Here is a 6,000-nt window from a genome sequence, read left to right on the forward strand (position 1 = left end):
AAGACAAATTTCTCTTGTGGGTAACAACAGGAGACTCATTTTCAAATGCCATAGATGCGAAGGTCTTCAGCCCTAACCTAAGGAAGGAGCAGAAAAAACAATCTGAAATTGCAAGTGCGATTCTCAATGATTGAACTTAGGCTCTTTTATCATTGTTGACTATCTGCATAAAGAAAGCCTTCTGGAAAAGGCTTTCAAACCTAGGACCTCAGAAAGATACCTACTGAGCAAACACACTATGACTAAAATGTCTAAATGTCTAAAATGACTAAAGGAGAAAACTTACAGGAGCTCTTGGGAGTCAGTGAAATCCCTGGGGAATTTATTGATACATAAACACTCCAAATGAATGAGATCAGTGAACAACTAATTCACATTCAACAACTATATACATTCATTGCCAACTGTTTATCCAGTTCTGACCTAGGCTTAGCAGCAATCTTTTTTCATGTACTCCACAAATCTGTAGCCCTTAGAATGGCCATTGAGTTCACTATACACCAAAAAGCATCTCTCAATATCGCTAAACTCCTGGATCAGTTTTTCAAATTCTTTTATTGTAAAAGAAGGGGGCAGAAGCATCTGTGGGCCAGAACTGCATAGTTATCTCTTTTCTAGGAAGCGAATATTGGTGAAATGTCTAGATGGCATTTTGGACTTGCAAACCCTCCGTTAAGGTAACAAAGGTCAAAAGCCTGTTTTTTAGTACCAATATTTTTCCAGTGATGATTTATATCTAAAAATTATGTAATTGTCAAATTTTCCCAAAGGACAATGGAGAGAAATATGGTGGATATAGGTAGGCTCTACATAATAATTACTAGCATTTATATAGGGCTTTAAGATTTGCAAAGTGATTAACATATATTACTTCATTTGATCCTCACAAGATCTCTGGGTGGTAGGAACTACTATTGTTCCCATTTTGCAGATGTGGAAACTGAAACAAAAATTAAATGACTAGCTGAGTGTCAAGCCATTAGTTAGGTGTCTGAATCTTAATTAATATCAGATTTCCTGAATCTTGGTCCAGCATTCTATCCACTGGACTACCTTGTAGCTGCCTCAATGATTAGTAATGTCTCCCATACAAAACATAACAAAACAAATAAAAAAATGATACAGGGAAAAAATATGCTTAGAAAAGGAGGTAGAATAATGATATGGTGTGAGTGAAAAATAACAGATAGACAATGCAAGTGTTATAATATATTTTTCCCCAAAATTTTCTTCATTTTATTACAAATTTGACAAACATCAACACATATTGAACATTTTCATAGGCAAAGAACAGAAAGAAGTATTATCTATGAGACCATAAATCAATATTATAGATTATTTTAAAGTATATGTTAATATTATAGATTATTTTAAAAGTATTTGTTAAATTTAGTAATTACTAACATTACCCTCACTGTCTATGTTCCTTTCTGAATTTCTTTCTGTATTTTTTCTGCACATATTAAAATGTTTCATTGACATTCTTCTTTTACATATCCATCTCAACTCCCACTTCACTTTCCTCCCTACTAAAAATAAAAGCCCTTCTTTGTAACAAATAAATTTAGCTAAACAAAACACAGAAGCTAAGCCTTTAAGAGGGTCTTGTCCAACAGTTTAGCTGCCTACCCAGTCCAACATGTCTAGAAAAGAAAACATGTCCTATAAGAAGACAGCACAGAAGCCCAGTAACCTTTTGGACCAGAATGGTAGCATATTGATCCATCTAACAAAGATGTTATGCTGTATTAACTTCATTAACATTTTCTAGAGAGAGGAAGATCATTGATATATGACTGTTTCTGGATTATCAGTTGCTTTGGTCACCCCTATTGACTATCATTGTACTTTAAGTTTGTTCCCATGATTTCATCCCAAATGGTATATATTTATAAAAGAATATGCCTCAGAGTTTTTTTTTTTAAGGGGGGCATGGATAGATAGGAATGTTTTGTTACCTACAATTATTGCAATGTCATTTGAATAAATATCCTTCAAAAACAAATTTAGTCTATTAACTGATTATACATTAATAATTAATATACATATATATTAATGGGAAACACAATGGTGGGAACCTGAAAGCTATAGTTTTAGAAATAGTAATTCATTGGGTTATTCCCAAAACCTGATGTGGCAGTTGCTCCTATGGGGGGCCCAAACTATCAGTGCAAATGCCATTTGGGGTAAAAAGTCTAGATAAGAAGAGAGGTGAGTTACAACCTGCACTGTTGGAGGGAGTAACTTTATTGGTAAGATCACAGATGCTGTGGTTAATATTTCAATTATCTTCTTTATTTTTTCCTAGTCTCCTTAGTCCACTTACTAATTTTTTGTTCCAAAAGGTTGATTTCAACCAAATCAGATGAAGACAATTATTTCAAAATTAGATATGATTTCATAAATTTGGTGAGTAGAGTAATATTATAGCAATTTTTTTTGAGACAATTGGGGTTAAGTGACTTGCCCAGGGTCAGAGAGCTAGGAAGTGATGTGTCTGAGGTCAAATTTGAACTCAGGTCCTCCTGACTTCAGGGCTGGTGCTCTATCAACCGCACCACTGAGCTGCCCCTATAGCAAAATTTTAAATCACTTAAATATTCCTACAAAAGTAATTTTGTTGATGTTGTTCATTTTTGCAAAATTATGGTGATCAAACCTTACATTTTAAGGTATTTATAATTATATAAATTATAATGCATATTACAATTTAATGTATTTACAATGTATACTGAATAATTCTAATATATAATAATAATTATTTATAATAAATTATATTAGGAGTTTACCCCCCTTTCCAATGCACTGGCATGAGTTACTAGTACAGTTTGAGACTCTGGTGGGCTTTGCAGCAGCCAATATCCTTTTTTTGGCTTTGTCATTCTTTTCACTACCTTGAGAATATTCCATTACCCAATTCTAGCTAAAGGATGATCAGATTCAGATTAGATGTGAAGGGATCAATCATTGATGGTGAGATCCTTTAATCTTTCTTAGAAGAATAGTATGATATTCTATCTCCTCTCTACTTGTGAGACAGTTAATTATGGAAGAAAGTTATCTTTTTCAAGAGAGTACATTTTCATGGACATGCAAAGGGAATTAAGTAAACATCTTAATAAAGCTTTAGCAATTGACATATAAAATATGCAATTAAAAGAAAGTTCATCATACTACCATTGGTTAATTTTGCTCCAGGATAAATGAAATTATTGATAAAGATGAATGAGTGAACAAAAGGCATTTCATAAGCACTTATCATATATATAGCACAGTCACTGATAGTCATGCTTGTCCTATTTTAAGTGACCTATGATTTATTACAATTTGGCTTGGCTTTCCAGAATGGAATATCATAGGATCACAATATCATAGATTTAGAAATGGATGAGAACTTCAAGATCATCAAATTCAAACTCCTAACTTTACAGACGAAGAAAGAAAACCAAAGGTAATTAGTGACAGGGCCAGGATTTGAATCTTAGATATTTGAACTTCAAATCCATCATCATTTTTACTGCAAAAGGAAGACTAGTAGATACCAGTGTTAAAATTATTGTTCAACAAGTTAACAACATAGTAAGCAATGTAAGTGGTTAAACCTGTTTTATATTTCCCAAAAGACTATGTTGAAAAATGTTTAGCCTAGAAATCATACACAGTAATGCATAGAAAATAGTGTACCAAATAAATACATAAATGAATTATTGTGATGACCACATTAGCACCCTGAGTACCTTAGAATCAGCCAGAGCCAGGATAAGCAAAAGTCTTTATTCTTGGTCTTTAGAGATAGAAGCAAAGAGAGTGGATGCGTGGGATTTCTGTAACCTCACCTTCTCATCTCTCTCCCAGAAGTGACCCTGGCTAGTCTCACTGCACCGCCTAGTCCCTCCCACAATCCTCTGTATACCCCAAATGATTGGGCCAGCACAGCATAGTGGGAAGGGCCATTTTCCAAGCGTATTCTTATAGAGCATTGTCCAATCAGTAATTAGCCTCAAGTGCTTGATTATCTGACCCCAGTGCATTGACTCAATCCAGTGGCAGGACAAAAGTCAGGATGACTGGCAATGACCCAGTGCAGTGCATGACCACAGCATCTCCGATGTTTGACCAGGCTCTAAGTACTCCCCAACATTTGTTTCAACCATCTTCATGGCTTTGGGATCAAACCGTTTTCATTCATCCATCCCAGCCTGATTTAATCCATCTATTGAGATGGTTTTTCCAGGGTGTGACTGCTATATGCACACCACATATTCTTGGAAGGAATAACGATTAAAAAAATAAAATTATTGTAACCAGACCATCACTATTTAATTGTTCCAAATGAAACAGCATTCCAAATAAGAAGTGACCAAAATCTAAACAAAAGGAAGGGAGAGGAGGGAGGAAAAACTGACAGATGATGATGTACTTTCTAGAATCTATGTCTTAGAGCTCAATCTCCTTGAAGATGATCTTGATACCATAGAGTTAAAAACTTTCAGAGGATAATCATTAAAGTTACTGTCATAAAAAAATAAGAGAATGAAACCAAAGACCTAGATAGACCATGATAGCCTTTTAAATGGAATGCCTAGGAAATGTTATGTACCATTAGGAACTCAGAGAAAATTAAAATTAAAAAAATCAATTGGTTGCAATGCATCATCTCTTTAAAGCAATATTATCAAGCAGCGAGCACACTGACATTGCTCCAGACAGGCCGCATTTGAGTACATTGCTTATGAGTACGCTTTGTCCAACAGTTTAGCATCTTTTGTTTTTGAGTAAAGTAGTAAAATGACCATCTTTATGTAGAAAAAAAAAGATTATTCTGCCATGGTATAAAGTATTGGAGAAGGGAAATGTTGGGTGTGAGAATGCCTGTAAGGATATATACCAATCTAGACCAGTCGTAAGGAGTATCTATATGACTGTATGCCAAAGGAAAAGAGGAAACTGATACTAAAGTATCTAGATGTGGCTCAGATGTAGTTTCTTGCTTTAGGCTCTGCACAGCTGGGGGCGTTTGTTTTGTGCAGTCTCCTACTTTGGCCCTAACTTAAACTCTGAGATTAGATAGAGCTTCAGAGGGAGAAAAAGGGCCCAGAGAATCATCAGTCCTTGCATGGCTGGTCTCATCTGGCAGAGGTTGTTTTTGTTTATTCTTCATTCTCAAAGAGGACCGTGACCTCAGGGAAATGATGTCATGACATGAAAGTGAATTGGATTTAAGTGAGAGAGGGCTGGACAAGGTCACCTGCCTCACTTTCCCCTTCAGAGCCATCTGGATTCAGATATATAGCTATCTGAGACCTGGTCTTTGATCCACCTCTTCTGGATTCTATTATGATGAGCCCTTGGTTCTTCAGTACTTGATTCTAGTCACTGGTATTCACCATTGACTTTCCCTACCATAGGATCTGGTAGATATCAGGGAGAGATCCAGAGATTCATGGCATGGAGACTTTCTAGAGCAAAGCATATTCAATAGCTTAAACTTCATAATCATTATTATTGTTATATTACATATAATACAATATTTATATAGAAAGTTCTATTATTAATGATGATATTAATAACAGAACATTTCAAGGATCTGTGATTTCAGTGATATTGGTAATCTCTCTAGATATGCATACCTCCATGCACATTAATAGGTAATTTTTGTGAGCCTCCCCCCACTTCCCTCTAGCAAACTATGTGCTCCTTAAGGGTAGGACTTCATTCTTTTTCTTCATAATCCTAATACTTAGCAAATAATAGGCACTGGATAAATTTTTGTTGAACTGGAGGGAAGGCGATTTAGTGTCTTCTGCTTGGTGGATTACTTTTTAAATCTATAAATAAGTTTTGAAATGGATGCTATTGTCACTGGATTAATGTGATGAGGGTAAGAAAAAAGAAGAGTAGAAAGATAGGAGGGGGCTGGATTATGAAGGGCTTTGAATGCCAAACAGCATTTTGTACTTATTCCTTAGAGATAATTAGAGATAGATAGTTATAAGAAAG

The 6,000-nt window shown here is 35.1% G+C and overlaps 1 protein-coding gene across 1 annotated transcript in view; it reads right to left on the reverse strand.

The window, feature by feature from the left end:
* PRND (prion like protein doppel) overlaps positions 1–3,818 on the reverse strand; it is a 42,449-nt gene extending 38,631 nt beyond the window's left edge. The window contains exon 1 of the mRNA XM_074287167.1: positions 3,738–3,818. The gene's annotated coding sequence lies outside the window, so the exon portion shown is untranslated. The remainder of the gene's footprint in view (positions 1–3,737) is intronic.
* Positions 3,819–6,000: the final 2,182 nt, after the last annotated feature.

This window comes from Sminthopsis crassicaudata, chromosome 2 (assembly GCF_048593235.1).
Source record: "Sminthopsis crassicaudata isolate SCR6 chromosome 2, ASM4859323v1, whole genome shotgun sequence".
Classification (NCBI taxonomy): Eukaryota; Metazoa; Chordata; class Mammalia; order Dasyuromorphia; family Dasyuridae; genus Sminthopsis; species Sminthopsis crassicaudata.